The sequence below is a fragment of the Rhinatrema bivittatum genome, chromosome 6 (genome assembly GCF_901001135.1).
Source record: "Rhinatrema bivittatum chromosome 6, aRhiBiv1.1, whole genome shotgun sequence".
Classification (NCBI taxonomy): domain Eukaryota; kingdom Metazoa; phylum Chordata; class Amphibia; order Gymnophiona; family Rhinatrematidae; genus Rhinatrema; species Rhinatrema bivittatum.
The window spans coordinates 42,221,264-42,237,955 of NC_042620.1; positions in this window are offsets into that span (position 1 = coordinate 42,221,264).

The following is a 16,692-nucleotide window of genomic DNA, read 5'->3' on the forward strand; positions in this document are numbered from 1 at the left end:
TCGATTTTGAAAGCAGATGACTCCTTTTATTTATTTATTTATTTATTTATTTATTTAAATCACATTTCTTGCTTTCCCATAAAAAATGCACTGAAATTGAGCTACAATGGAAAAAAAAAATCCAAAACAGTACAAACATTGCAATAACAATATAATAAAAATAGAGCTCTTCCAGGCGCTGGCCATTTCAAATATAATAAAATGCAAAGACTACTAAAGAGCAAAAAAAAAAAAAAAGTCAAGCTATAAACAGAAAGTAAAAAGAAACATGGCCAGCCAAACCTCCAAAGCCAAACTCAAGGAAATTCCAAACTACAACTGGATCACCAAAAGCAAAATGGGCAACCAAAAGCAGCATACAAATCTTAAACAGTCCTAATCCATGGGACCCAGCATAGTAAATTTCACCAGAAAAAATTAATTTTAGAAAATCGCAAGAGCTAGAATGCTTTGCTTTCCCTAAAAGGCCATGTATATTCTGGAAAAGACAGGCCTTTAACATTTTACAGAAAGGAGATATTTTCTAATTAAATGAAGCATAGTAGGGGGATGCAGCATGAGAATGCTCTATTTCTGGTCAAGGTCAATCTAGGATCCTTCATTGATGGAACTACCAAAAGAATATCATCCTATAGCAGGATAAATGATCCCTAAGTTGGCCTCAGCCCACATTTTTGACCAATTGCAAGTGAGAAACCGGTGTTAAGTGGAGTGCCACAAGGATCGGTGTTAGGACCAGTTCTGTTCATTATCTTTGTCAGCAACATTGCAGAAGGGATAGAAGGTAGTGTTTGTCTATTTGCGGATGATACTAAGATCTGAAACAAAGTGGACACGCCGGAAGGAGTAAGGAGAATGAGAAGTGATTTAAGGAAGCTTGAAGAGTGGTCGAAGATATGGCAGCTGGGATTCAATGCCAAGTAGTGCAGAGTCATGCATCTGGGGGGCAGTAATCCAAAAGAGCTGTATGTGATGGGGGGTGAAGGGCTATTGTGCACGAAGCATGAGAGGGACCTTGGGATGATAGTGTCTAGTGAAACAATGTGACAAAGCGATAGCTAATGCCAGAAGAATGCTGGGCTGCATGGAGAGAGGAATAACTAGTAAAAAAAAAGGAGGAAATAATCCCCTTGTACAGGTCCCGGGTGAGGCCTCACCTGGAGTACTGTGTTCAGTTCTGGAGACCGTATCTCAAAAGGGACAGGGACAGGATGGAAGTGGTCCAGAGAAGGGCAACCAAAATGGTGGTGGATAGAGATGTGTATCGTGTGATCGATCGTCTTAACGATCGATTTCGGCTGGGGGGGGGGAGGGAATCAAATCGTCTCGGTTTTGTTTTTTTAAATATCGTGTAAATCGTAAATCAGGGAGGATGGGAAAACCGGCACACTAAAACATCCCTAAAACTCACCCGACCCTTTAAAATAAATCCCCCACCCTCCCGAACCCCCCCCCCAAATGTCTTAAATTACCTGGGGTCCAGTGGGGGGGGTCCCGTTGTGATCTTTCACTCTCGGGCCACGGGTGCGTTGATAGAAAAATGGCGCCGGCGCTAGCTTTGCCCTGTCATATGACAGGGCAAAGCTAGCGCCGGCGCCATTTTGGTTCCTATCCCCCCGACGTCACGAGTGTAGGAGATCGCTCCCGGACCCCCGCTGGACCCCCAGGGACTTTTGGCCAGCTTGGGGGGGCCTCCTGACCCCCACAAGACTTGCCAAAAGTCCAGCGGGGGTCCGGGAACGACCTCCTGCACTCGAATCGTGTTGCCGTACGGCCAGCGCCATTTTTCCGTACGGCAATATGGCCGGCGCCATTTTGCAAAATGGCGCCGGCCATACCTTTGCCCTGTCATATGACAGGGCAAAGGTAGCGCTGGCGCCATTTTTCTATCAACGCACCCGTGGCCCGAGAGTGGAAGATCACAACGGGACCCCCCCACTGGACCCCAGGTAATTTAAGACATTTGGGGGGGGGTTCGGGAGGGTGGGGGATTTATTTTAAGGGGTCGGGGTGGGTTTTAGGGATGTTTTAGTGTGCCGGTTTTCCCCGCCCTCCCCCTTCCCCTCCCCCTTCCCCCGATTTACGATTTTTGACGATAAATCGGGGGAATTCCTATTAAATATCGACTCTAACGATTTTTGACGATTTAAAATATATCGGTCGATATTTTAAATTGTCAAAAAACGATTCACATCCCTAGTGGTGGATCTCCATCAAATGACTTATGAGGAGAGGTTGAAGTACCTAAATATGTATACCCTGGAGGTGCAGGGGAGATATGATATAGATCTTCAGATATCTGAAAGGTTTTAGTGATGCACAATCGACACACCTTTTCCTTTGGAAAGAAATCAGTAGAACTAGGGGTTATGAAATGAAACTCTAGGGAGGACGACTCAGAACCAATGTCAAGAAAATTTCTTCATGGAGAGGGCGGTGGATGCCTGGAATGCCTCCTGGAGGATGTGTGAAGACAAAAATTGTGAAAGATTTCAAAGGGGCATGGGATAAACACTGTGGATCCCTAGAGGATAGAAAAGAAGAAATGAGTACATGGGGGTAACTTGCTGGTGTGGCGGTTATTATCCTTAACAAATAAGCCACAATTCCATTATTGCTCTCTGCTTCAACGGCAGGGAGAAAGGAGGAAACGGAAATTAAATATAGACAGCAAATAACTATGACACTGAATTTTGCGGTCTGGGAAAAATAAACATGGGGTAACTTGCTGATGCAGTTGTTACTACCCTTAACCAATAAGCCTGAAACTCTTGATGCAACTCTAACAGTACTCTCAACTCCAACATTACTCTCTGCTTCTACTGTAGAAGGTAACAGGGAATTTGGACTCTAACAGTAACCAACAAGGGCTCTGACTTTGAAGGCCTGGGAAACTATAAGAATGGGGGACTTGTATGGCTCAACAGAAACTACCATTAATTTACTGGGCAGGCTGGATGGAATGCAGGTCCTTTTCTGCTGTCATTTCTATGTTCCTATGAGATAGTTTCTCTAACAAATCAACATATAAAGAATTATGATAGTCCAAATGCGGGATCACTGAGGCATGGAGGATAGCCAGTTTGACCCAACTGAATAAAGGCTTCAATTTACAAACTAGGTGGAGCTGCCAGAAAGCACCACTGGCAGCTTTAGCTATATAGGGATGCACTCACACTCTTAAGACATAACATCCATGTTACGAACCTATGTTTTTACTGGCAGCAGGGCTCCATTCATAGATATTTGTAACATAGAAGTTGTTGTGACATCTGCCAGGGGCATAAAAAACTGTTAAACAGAATGGGCAATTGGAATGAGGCCTGGGGAATCCGACAAAGAAGTGTAAATGGGGCTGACCTTCAATCACCCAGTATGATGAACTGCCAGTGATAAACTAAAACAGAGGTAAACCAGTTAAGGACTGACCCATTAAAGCCCACCTCACAAAGTTATGAGGCACTCATAATAGCACTTGATGCTAGACCAAATGATGAGCTTACCCTAGAATATATTAAAAGCAAGCTTATGGATGAATATAATTGCAAAGTAGAAAGCACAAATAATGGTGAATCAACCTTGCATATACAGGCTGTATTTCTAAATGCTCTACTAAGAAATGTGAAGCAGGGGAATGTTTTGTGTGTAAAACGTCTGGTCACTTAAAGGCAGATTGCTGAGGTTGGAAAGCTAGAATGAACCAACTACAGAAACAGAGTGCAAGGCAAAAAGCCAAAAATGCTGTGAAAGAGGTTGAAAAAAATGTTGATGTTGTTAATGCAGGTGCAATTTCACAAAATACTTGGGGGCAGATTTTCAAAGCCCTATGCGCGCCGGGCCTATCTTCAAAAGGCTCAGCGACATGTGTAAAGCCCCGGGACGCGTGTAAGTCCCAGGGCTTGAAAAAAGGGGCGGGGTGCGGGTGGGGCAGTCCGGGGCAGGGCAGGGTAGGGCCAGAGCCTCCAGGCACAGCGGCCATTTGCCGCTGTGCCTGGGATCACGGGCTGGCCATTGGCTGGAGCTCGAAACTTGTGCCTGCCCAAGGCAGGCGTGACTGGGTAAGATACATTTTTTAGGGGAGTTTATCTTAGGGCTGGGGGGTGAGAGAGTTAGGGGAAGGGAAAGGAAGGTGGGGTGGGCGGTAGGGAACGGAGGAAGGCAGCGCAGTTTGGCATGCACAAGGTGCATAATTGTGCACCCACTTGCATGTGCTAACCCCTGATTTTATAACATGCGCGCGGCTGCACGCGCATGTTATAAAATCGGGCATACATTTGTGCGCCGCACGCGTATGTTTTAAAATCTGCTCCTTGGTATATCAACTCAGGTGCCAGAAGTCTTATGACAAATGATAAAAATTTCTTCAATCAATTTAACCAGAATAAATCTGAAAGGATTGTCACAGCCAATGGACAGTATATGGTCTCAGAAGGAATAGGAGATGGGAATCTTCTCTGCCCTGTCACCCCAAACTTATTAAGGAAGTCGTTCCAGGGAAGATGCCATAGATTCAAGGATATGTTGCTGCTCCATGACCTTTTGGGCTAGTCCAGGAATGGCCTGATGAGCGGAAGCCTCTGCCGGGTCCATGGCCTCAGTATTCTGTTACGAATTCAGAAGGTGGACCCCTGTTCCGAGGTAGAGTTGGTGCTACCCAAATGGACAGAGGACCCGTTAGGTCTCTACCATCAGAGGGCAAGGCTCGGTGAGATGAGTGTAGAAAGAGGACTTCACCCTGGAAGCTCGTGATCCCCCCTAGGAGGAGCCTGTAGGGATCCGGCCGCTGGGACTTACGGAACTCCCTGAAGACTACTGAAGGTCTGGATGCAGGTGCCTCCTGCAGGTCGTGGATTCCAGACGGCTGGTGCCTCCAGCTGGTCGTAGGTAGTCCGAGAGTAGAAGTCAAAGAAGAATCCAAAGCCGGTCCAGGGGTCGAAGTCCAGAGAGCGGTCCAAAGCCAGTCCAGGAACAACACAGGAGAAGGGTCCAAAGCCAATCCGAAGTCAACGCCAAGAATTCACCACAGCCGGTCCGAGGTCAGGCATCCGAAAGAGTCAATCCAACGAGGATGGAGGAGCAGAAGTGGGACGAAGAACCAAAGGAGACCAGGAATGCAGGAACAGGAAACCAGGCACAAGCCTCAACACCAAGGCAAGGTCTGAGGAGCAGACCTTGCCTTAAATACCTAGACCTGGAGGAGTCATCTCAAGAGGGAGCCATGACACTTCCTGTCATGGTCCCTTTAAATCCAGTCTTCAGCCATGTGTGCGGCTCTAGGAGGCCTGGCGAGGGCAGAGTCATCAAGACGGCAGCCATCTTAGATGCAGCACTGCTGCAAAGAAACATTCAGGCAGCGGCTGCTGGCTCCTGTGGGCGTCCCTGGAAGAACCCGATGCTGCGGGTAGGTGACCGGCCCCGGTTGTGGACTGCCGTGGCCGGCGGCCGTAACAGTGGCTCTGTCATGGCCGTGCTCGGCAGACCATGTGACTAGCACAGCCGGCTCACCGGGGGATCCCCGATAGACCAATCCACCCCTGAATACCGCCACAACCTTAGCCAGAATCCTGGAAAGGCATGCAAAAATTGCCTGTGTTTGAAAGACAAAAATCGATTAAAAAATATGGGGAAGATTATGATGCTACTTTTGCATCAGTGGCTAAGCAAAGTACTGTCATTGCTATAGTCGCCTTGAGAAATATGGAAGCTAACATTTTGATATTAAATTTGCTTTTCTCAATGGTGATATTTAAGAGGAGCTGCATATGGTATCACCTGAAATGTACATTAAAAAGGGAAAAGAACATCTTGTTTGCAAATTACAAAAATCTCTCTATGGTCTTAAGCAAATAGCTAGAGCATGGAACTGCACAATAAACAAAGTTTTACTAGAACAAGGCTTCATGAGAAGCATGGCTAATCCATGCCTGTACTCTAAAGCCCAAATTTTAAAAGCCCGGCGCACGTAAAAACAGGGGGATATGTAGATGGCTGGGCCGTTTGCTCAGCGCACATTTTAAAAATGGCCCGGCTACGCGTGTATCTCCCGATACGCGTAAAAGTGCCAAGCTCAGTAAAAGGGATGGGCTGGGGTGGGGTTTGGGTGGGGCAGGGCAGGGGCCGGTTTTATGGGTCGGGGAGGAGAGGCGAAAAGGGAAGCAGAGTCGGTAGGGTGTTAGGAAAGTTCTCTCCCAGTCCGCTCCTTAATTGAAACAGACTGGAAGGGATCTGGGGAAAGGCCATTTGCATCGCCGTGAATTTTTTTAAAAAATCACCCCCTCGCATAAGCGAGTTGCGACCCACTCACACATGCGTGTGCTGATATAAATGGTGATATGAATGGTGACGCACGCATGATATAAAATCAACACGTCCATGTGCATGTGCTGGGAACCGTGTGCACATGGGTTTTAAAATCTACCCGCAGGTTTGAGGATGGAAAATGGATGTATCTATTTCTCTATATGGATGATTTGATTATTGCCCACGAAAACAGCTCAAACATTTCAAAGCTAATAGAAGTTCTTAACCTGCACTTCTGTACTAAAGATTAGGAGAAGTGACTTTTTATCTAGGAATCCATATTCAGTGACAAGAAGATGGGAGTTTTCTTCTAAATCAGTCTGCTAAAATCAGTGCAATTCTTAACCAATTTTGGATGTCAAAAGCTAAGGGTGTAGCAATGCCAATGGATGCACCTTATCTGAGCAGATGGTGCAAGGAAGAGGGCTTTAGATTTGTTAGGAACTGGACTTCATTTTGGGGAAAGAGGGGCCTTTTCTGAAAGAATGGGCTACATCATAACCAGAATGGAACCAGGCTGCTGGCACTAACCTTTAAAAAGGAAATAGTGCAGCTTTTAAACTAGATGATTGGGGAAAGCTGATAGTCACTCAGAAGTGTATGGTTTGGAATGATGTATCTTTGAAGGATACTAGGAGAACAGGGAAAATAGGGCATTCCAGTAGAGAGGTTGCAATAAATGCCAAAAGGGAGCAGGTTGTTAATACAAACAAGAAACATACTTTGAAATTTCTATATACAAATGTTAGAAGTTAAAAAATAAGATGGAAAAGTTAGAGTATTTAGCACTGGATGAAGCGGTAGATATAATTGGCATATCAGAGACCTACTGGAAGGAGGATAACCAATGAGACACTGTCATACCAGAGTACAAATTATATCGAAATGATAGGATGGATCACATTGGTGGAGGGTGGTACTATATGTTAAAGAGAGTAGTGAGTCAAACAGGATAAAAGTTCTGCAGGAAACTAAATACAATAGAAATTCCAGGTGAAAAAGGGAATAAAATAGTAATGGGGATATATTACCATCCACCTGGCCAGTATGAACTAACAGACAAATGCTAAAAAAAATTAGGGACACTAATAAAATCAGCAGCACAGTAATAATGGGTGATAAGGAAGACAAAGAGAGAATTTGAAAAGAAACTTGCTGTGGAAGCAAAAATAATAATAAAAACCTTTTCAGGTACATTTGAGGTAAAAAGCCTGTGAGGCTTTCAGTTGGACGATTAGATGATCAAGGCGTAAAAGGAGCATTTAGGATTGACAAAGCCAGAGCAGAGAGACTAAATTAATTCTTTGCTTCAATATTCTCTGAGGAAGATGTAAGAGATATACCCATACAACAGAAACAATGTGTGGCAAACAATGCACTGGACAATAACTATAAACAAAAAATTTTAATAATCAATAAACATACGCCAGTTGTGTCAGTTGTGAGAATTACTCATGCCAGAAATGATATTCAAAGGAACTGAAACAAATCTCAGTGAACTTGGAAGATGTACTAGGGCAAATTGACAAACTAAAGAGTAGCAAATCACCTGGACCAGATGGTATACATCCCAAAGTGCTGAAAGAAATGAGAAATTAAATTGTGGACCTGCTATTGGAAATTTGAAAACTATTAATAACATCATCTATGGTACCTGAAGACTGAAGGATTGCCAACGTAATGCCAATTTTTAAAAAGGCAACAAGGGGTGATCCAGGAAATTACAGACCAGTGAATCTGATGTTTGTGCCAGGCAAAATGGTAGAAACTATTATAAAGAACAAAATTGCTAAACATATAGATAAGCATAATTTAATGGGACAAAGCCAACATGGATTTAGCCAAGGGAAGTCTTGCCTTACAAATCTACATTTTTTTGAGGGCATAAATAAATATGTGGATAAAGGTGAGCCAGTTGATTTAGTGTATCTGGATTTCCAGAAAGCATCTGACAAAATCCCTCATGAGAGACTTCTTAGGAAATTAGAAAGTCATGGCATAGGTGGCAGTGTACTATTGTGGATTGCCAACTGATTAAAGGATTGAAATCAGAGTAGCTAAATGGTAAATCTTACCAATGGAAAAAGGTGAATAGTGGAGTGCCCTAGGGATCTGTTCTGGGACCACTGCTTTTTAATATAGTTCTAAATGACCTGGAAATGGGAACAACAACTGAGGTGATCAAATTTGCTGATGACACAAAATTTTTCAAAGTTGTCAAATCACAAGAGGATTGTGAGAAAGTGAAAGAGGACATTGCAAAACTAGGAGACTGGGCATGCAAATAGCAAATGAAATTTAATTTAGACAAGTCAAACTGATGCACTTAGGGAAGAGTAAACCAAATTATAGCTACAAAATGCAAGGTTCCACATTAGGAGTCACCACTCAGGACTTAGGTGTCATCATTGAAAATATGTTGAAATCTTCTGTTCAGTGAGCAGCAGCAGCTAAGAAAGAATGTTGGGGTTTATTAGGAAAGGAGTGGAAAACAAAATAGTGAATGTCATAATGCCTCTGTTTCGCTCCATGGTGAAACCTCTTCTTGAGTATTGTGTTCAGTTCTGGTCACCACATCTCAAGAAAGATATAGCAGAATTAGAAAAGGTACAGAGAAGGTTGACCAAGTTGATAAAGGGATGGAACTATTCTCCTATGAAGAAAGGCTAAAGAGGTTAGGACTCTTCAGCTTGGAGAAGAGATGGCTGAGAAGAGATATGACAGAGGTCTATAAAATAATAAGTGGATTGGAATGAGTAAATGTTAATCAGTCGTTTACTCTCTCAAAAAGTACAAAGACCAGGGGACACACAATGAAGTTACTGGGTAATACATTTAAAACTAATAAGTGAAAATATTTTTTTACTCAAAGCATAATTAAGCTCTGGAATTCATTGCCAGAGGATGTGGTGAAAGCTATTAGTATATCTGCATTTAAAAAAGGTTTGGACAAGTTCCTGGAGGAAAAGTCTATTAACAATTATTAAATTAGAGTTGCAGAAATCCACTGCTTATTCTTGGGATAAGCAGCTTGGAATCTATCTACCCCTTGGGATCCTGCCAGGTACTTGTGACTTGGCTTGGCCACTGTTGGAAACAGGATGCTGGGCTTGATGGACCCTTGGTCTGACCCAGTATGGCAATCCTTATGTTCTTGCAAGTTGGAAAGAGAAGATGATCTTTTACCAGGTAATGATCAATATAAACTAGCAGTGGAGGTACTTTTTGTATGTGACATCCACTACTTGACCAGATATTGGAGAGGCAATGTCTCATCTTTGTAGATGTGTCAGTAAACCTCATCAGGGAGATTGGAATGCCATTAAAAAGTCATGCAGTACCTTAAGCGCACTCAAGACTTAACTCTAAAAATGTTTGCGAAAGATGAGCTTGAGCTTAAAGGATATGTTGACTCTGATTGGGCTGGTGATTCCAATGATAGTAAATCAACAGGTAGCTACTTGTATACATTTCTTAGTCCAGTAAAAAGCAAATGTCAGTTGCACTATCATCAACTGAATACATCTCAGTGGCCTGTGCTAGTCAAGAAGTTGTTTGGCTGCATCAGCTACTACAAGATATTGGAGAGTCAATAGCTTAGTCAACAGTCTTATTTGAGGACAATCAAGGATGTATAAAGCTTGCAAACAGTGAGAAAATAAATGCCAGAACCAAGCATGTCAATGTCAAACATCATTATCTTTGCGATTTAGTGGAACAAGATGTGATTGTGTTTGACAATATGCTAGCAGATATTATGACTAAGCTGATACCAAGGCCAAAGTTTGAGAGTATTAGATCTAAGTTGGGATTTATCTGGGAATCAGTTGTTGAGGGAGGGTGTTAGATCTGTATTGTGAATCCAGTCTGTTATTACAACAACTGTTTTCAGCTGTGTACTAGTGTTGTATAAAAACTGTGTTTGTCAGTGTTATGCTGCTTAAAGTTTAAAAAGAAAAAAAGGAGCTAATTCCTCTGGACTGTACAAGAAGCAGGAAGTTGTTATGTCTCCATCTTTTTGTACACTATTAAAGATGTTCTATGTGCTTTACAGATTCTGCTTGTCTTACTTGCATTTCTGCTAACTCATTGCTATCAAACCCCCACTTGTTTATTTATTTTTTAAATGGTGCACTGCTGCTTAACTGGATATAGTTCTTGAATTTATATGATTAAGTTTAAAGTTACTGGCATAAAGTTCCCCGATAACTTCAACTTTACTTTTTCCAATGTTTAGATTTAGCCAAATAACTTATTCTTCTAATCCCAAATATCGGAGACAACTCAGCCCCAGAATGCCCCCCGGAATGCCTCCCACTTATCTGGATAAAGTTTATCTAATAGGTTACCCTCATAAAATTTAATAAGATAAGTGGAATGATATTCAAAACTTGACATTTGTCTGTATAACTTAAAAGTCATCTGGATAACAATATCTTTAAATATCATCTTTTAATGTTTTTTTCAGTGCAGCAAATGAACTTGTTACGCTGGGAGGTGAACCCTTGGCCTGGTGCAGGATTAGTAGGCTCCCTGGTCGGACCCAGAGAGCGCCTGCCACCAGGAGGCGGAGCACAAGAGGAGACAGAGGCTAGCTGGAGCTTCACCAAAAGCAACCTGGGGTTCCCTCAGGTTGAGCCCTTGGTTACCCGGGCGCTGAAGAACTGTCTTAATGTGAGTACGATGGGACTGCAGGTCCTTTGAGAAGATCAAGATGTCATCTAGATATACAACTACGAATGAATATAGTAGGTCTCGGAGGATCTCATTCATCAAGCGTTGAAAGACCGCAGGGGCATTACAAAGGCCTAAAGGCATCACTATGTATTTGTAGTGGTCATCCCTGGTGTTGAAAGTGGTCTTCTAAATGTCCTCAGGCTGGATGCGTACGAGATTGTATGCTCCTTGTAGATCCAGCTTCGTGAAGATCTGGGCCCTTTGCAGGCAATTGAAAAATTAACTGATGAAGGGCAATGGATAGCGATCCTTGCGGGTGATGGCATTAGGCCCACAATAGTCGATGCATGGGCGTAATCCTCCGTCGTTATTTTTGATGAAGAAGAAGCCCGCTCCTGCTGGAAAGTCAGAAGGCCTGATGAAGCCTTTCTCTAGGTTCTCTTTGATATACTCAGACATCACTTGAGTCTCAGGAAGGGAGAGTAGATAGATTCTGCCTTTGGGAGGCGTGGTGCCTGGCAGGAGCTCAATTGGGCAATTAAACTTTCAGAGTGGAGACAGTGTGTCTGCTTTTTGCTTAGAAAAGACGTCCTCGAAATCAGAATACTGAGCAGATAGACCGGTGAGAGTTGTAGTCTTCAAGACTGTAACTGCTGGAGATACTTGTTTCAAGCAGTGTTTCTGGCATTGAAGGCCCCACTGAATCAGCTGGAGGGATTGCTAGTCAAATTGGGGTCCATGTGCTTGGAGCCAGGGGAGTCCTAGGATGACTGGGTGTGTGGAATGTTTCAAGACATACAAGGATATTTCTTCCTCATGGAGGGTTCCCATGGTGAGGCAGAAGGCCACTGTGCGATGTGTGATGTGCCCGGGGAGATGTTCCTCTTGGATTGATGCGATGTGGAGAGGCACCTCTAGGGGTTGTAGGGGAATCTTCAGGAAATTGACGATGTCGTCCATGATGAAGCTGCCACTTGCTCCAGTATCAATAAGAGCAGTGGTGGCGTAGGAACGGGATTCCATGGTGAGAGAGATTGGAAGTAAAAGTTGGGGGCCAGTGACTAGCGCCCAAGCTCGGGACCCCCTCCAGGCTCAGGCTTTGAAGTTTTCTGGGCGGGCCGGAAAAGACTGCCGCAGGTGTCCGGAGGCACCGCAGTAAAAGCAGAGGCCTTGCTTCTTGCGCCGAAGAAGCTCTATGGGAGACAGACACCCACAGTTGACTTGCATAGGTTCTTCTGTAGAAGGAGGTGGTGCGGTAGACTCTTCAACTGAGGGCTTGGGGCACTTGCTGGGTGTTGAGCAGGAGGCCGGAGTGCTTTCACTTCTTGGTGCCGTTGCTGGAGGCGATGGTCGATTCTCCCAGCGAGGGAGATCAGGTCCTCTAGAGGTATGGGAATCTCACGGATAGCGAGTTCATCTTTGAGAGCGGGGGACAGGCCTTCTAGATAGAGGGCCTGTAGACAATCCTCTTGCCATCCCAGTTCTGTGGCCAACGTTCGGAATTCCACTGTAAACTCGGAGAGGGATCTTGAGCCTTGATGGAGGTGGAGAAGATGAAGGCCCGCAACCACCTGACGACCAGGGTCTTCAAAGGTCCATTTGAAGGCGGTTATGAACTGGGATAGTTGGGTAAGGATAGGATCAGAACGTTCCAAAGTGGAGAAGCCCATGCCAGGGCCTTCCCCTCAAGGCGTGAGAGGATGAAGGTGATCTTGGTGGATTCCTTCAGTAACAATGAAGGCTGAAGAGAAAACTGCATGAAGCACTGGTTGAGGAAGCCTTGACAGAGGCGCGGATCCCCATTGAAACGAGGAGGAGCTGGCAGAGCCAGTGATGCCTTCAGTAGCAGGGTAGAGGTTAGGCCTACAGGATTGGCTATTACTGCATCCTGCAATTGAGAGCGGAGCTCTTCTACTGAAGATGCTAGAGTCTCTAGAGCTCATTGTTGCTCTTGGATAGTTGCAGCCAGACCCCGGATGATCCGTATGGTGGGAGACTCCACCGAGTCCATGGCCTTGGCAACCTGTTGGCCTGGTGCAGGATTGGTAGACTCCCTGGTCGGACCCAGAGAGCACCTGCCACCAAGAGGAGACAGAGGCTAGCTGGAGCTTCACCAATAGCAACCCGGGCTTCCCTTAGGTTGAGCCCTTGGTTACCCGGGCCACCTGGTCTTAGGTGGGCCTTGCAGGATCTTCGAGCAATGAAGTTCAGGGGTGTGCCCACCACAAACAATGGTGCACAGTCGATCTTCAGGTTATTCAGTTCATGAGCAGGAGAAGGCCAGAACAGAGTCTCTGAATGTAGAGCGAGGATCAAGGCCAGAGTCAAGGATAGCATTGTCAGCCAAAGCAGGGTCCATACCAGTGGTCAGTCCATGGATATCAGTCAGGCAAAGGTCATGTTCCAGTTGGCGGTCGGACATGGTCAGTGGTCAGGCAGAGGTCGGTTCCAGGCAGCGTGCAAATGTGGTCAGTGGACAGGCAGAGGTCAGTTCCAGGCAGCGTACAGACTTGGTCAGTGGACAGGCAGAGGTCAGTTCCAGGCAGCGTACAGACTTGGTCAGTGGACAGGCAGAAGTCAGTTCCAGGCAGCGTACAGACATGGTCGATGAAACAGGCAAAGGTCAAATCCAGGCGGCGGTCAAACGTGGTCAAGTAACAGGCAGAGGTCAGTGCCGAGAAGAGAGTCCGAATGGTACTACCTGGGGAGACGAAGGAACAGGAGGACGCTGGAACAATGCACTGGAACAAGACACTGGAACGCAGGAATGTAAACTTGCTATCACAGCGTGATCGACCCGATTGCCAAGGCGAGGTCCTGGGGACAAGGCCTCGCTATTTATACCATGGTCAGGTGATGTCATCACTGAGCAACCCGGCCGGGTTTCCTGCGCTTGGTTCTTTAAAACGGAGAAGAGACGCTGGACACGGAGCCCCAGCGGGAGCTCCGCTGTGAGGCCTGCGATGTCGCCGGAGTCGGAGTGGGCCAAGAGCAGCGACGGAGGCGTTCGGGACCGGCAGAGGAGGAGAGACCTGAGCTCGTGGGCGGTCGAGAGAGGTGAGCAGGCCCGGCCGCGGAGCATACGCGGCCGGGAAGCGCAACAGAACTGAACCGAAATAAATATTTAGGTAGTAATTTTCTAAATGATTAACTTGCTTAATACTGGATTTTCAATGTGTAAATGTACTTTTATGCATGTAAGAAGGCTTTTGAAAATTGCAACACTATCATTGAATTGTCAATAGGTTTTACATATGTAAGTGCACTTTAAGCATGTAAATGGGCTTATGAAAATTGCTATGATAGCATGTTACATTCACATGCATAATTCCTTTGAAAATTACCCTCTAAGTGAACTGAATCTGGAAACTGCCTTTCCCCAAGAAATAATAATAAAAAAAAATCAAAATGAAAATCTTGGCTTTGCACATTCCTAACACTGAGCCACTGGACCCAGACCCAGGTTAGGTTTTGAATGTAAATATAGCATTTGTTTACAGTCATAATAAATTTCTAGTAAACTCAGATGTTCATTCAAGTGTCTCTCCTGCTAATAGTTTGAAAACTGTTTTCAAATACTTTTAAATGCCAAATAGAGTGAATTAAAACTGGTTTCAAATGCATTGCCAGGAAGGTAAGTAAGCACTGATTGTCATATGATTCATCTATCTCTACCAGTGTGACTCTCCATGGTTAGCTGTGGAAATCTTTAAGAAGATACATTTAATGGAGCCAGATGGCAGCATGTATATGTGGCGCAGGTTTTTAGGAAGATGCAGACCCATTGGCAAACAGTGGGATAGTCTGAATGCTGACAAGAAATGTCATACTTTACATGGAGCTGTCACATACTTCAGTTGCCTTGAGTTCCATAGGAACGCTCAGTTTTTGAGTGGCCTGGACTGATAGTAGGAGTGGTACTTCAAAAGATCACAACAAGGAAAACAGGATTTTCCTTGCATTGATCATATTATTACAAAACTGTTACTGCAAACAGATGCTAACTTTTTTTCAGTGTTTTTCTGCATTTTCCTTATGATAATATTCTTCATAATAACAGTAACATTTGACCAAGTAATAATTTGGAAGATAGTTGGTTTAGAATCTAATAATTAATTGCCTTGCTCTTTCTTGGAGGATGATACAGTAGCATATATTAATGAATTGCTTTGCTGTCTGTAATGAAATATTCCTTAATAATCAGGAAGCAATAATGCTTAACAAAAAATGGAAATTATGTTTGCATCTAGAAAATGTAATGCATTAAGCCCTAAGAACTTAATGATTTCTAATTTTCTTGTGCCTATGGAATCAGCTCTTAGTAAATCTTTTCTCAAATTATTGTTTGTCTTGAATACATGGTTTACAGTCCTTTTTTTTTCACAATCCATACAAGTGCTATATAGCTCCTCCCATCTTTCTTTTCCCACCACTCTTAATCCCCTCACTCTAGTTTAGCCACTTTTAAGGATGCATCACACCATTGATTCGAGAGAGAACATATATATTGGATATATATGGCTGCAGCAAAATTAAGGTTTAACTCCAAGTCATACATCAAATATTCATCAGTCTTATATCAAATCATTCCTTAACCCTGTACAAAATTTAGCTGCTCTACCCCAGGAGTGGCTTTACCTTTGCTTGTACCCAGCAGCCAACCAGCTAAATTTTTTTTAACATCAACTCTCAATTACAATGTACTTGTCCTAGGATTAGCCTTAAAAGTCAACCCCTTTTGACAGTTTTTGCAAAATGGAAGGAGCCTAGCCATCAAAGCCTTACCCCTAATGCTGTCTTGCAATCCGATCCTTGATTGCTGAGTATGCTTTCTTCTATAAGTTGACGTTGGGTTCATTGAAGAGCCGCAGTCGCTATCTCACATGCTGAGAATTTTGCAGAGTGTAGGCCTGTCCTGCCCGTCAAAGTCAAACTTGGCCAGTAACCCATCACAGTTTCTCATAATACAGCCTTAACACATTACTTGCTTTGTTCTCAGACGTGGCCACCCCTGTCACAGCCCTCGGTATTGATATCTCGCTTGGCTCCTCCAAACCATGGGCCATAACAATATCTCAGACTCTCTAGGGCATCTTATATGTTTCTGTTAAAACTATCAAGATCCATTTCAGACAAATTAACCCCATCAGGCCAATACAAAGTATCAAAGACTCCAGGAAATTCTCTATGAATTCCCAAATCCTTTGAGCTTTCTGGCGGAGGGGCCTGGATTCTGTGCTCCCTTGTTTGATCACATGGAACATTACCACTTAGTTGTTGGTTTGCATCAGAATTTTCTTTCCCTGTAGAAGATGGGGGAACACTCTCAATGCATGTAACATGGCTCATAGCTCTATGTCAGGAGTGGTCAACTCAGGTCCTCGAGAGCCTCAAACAGGTCAGTTTTTCAGGATATCCACAATTAATATGCAAAAGATAGATTTGCATACAATAGAGGTAGTGCATGTAGATCTATCTCATTCATATTCATTGTGGATATCCTGAAAACCAGGCTTATTTGTCACTCTCAATGACTGGAGTTGGCCACCCCTATTCTGTGTGGTTGATTTGAAACAGCCGTTCTGTTAGTCGCCAAGCTCCCTGAGGTAGTAAAGAGCCTTTGTGTGCACACTTTACCCTTCTGAGGGAATCATCCATCACCAATGTCACCTACCTCTAGAAAAGTTGGCTTCAGCCACCAGGAGAGTCGCTTTC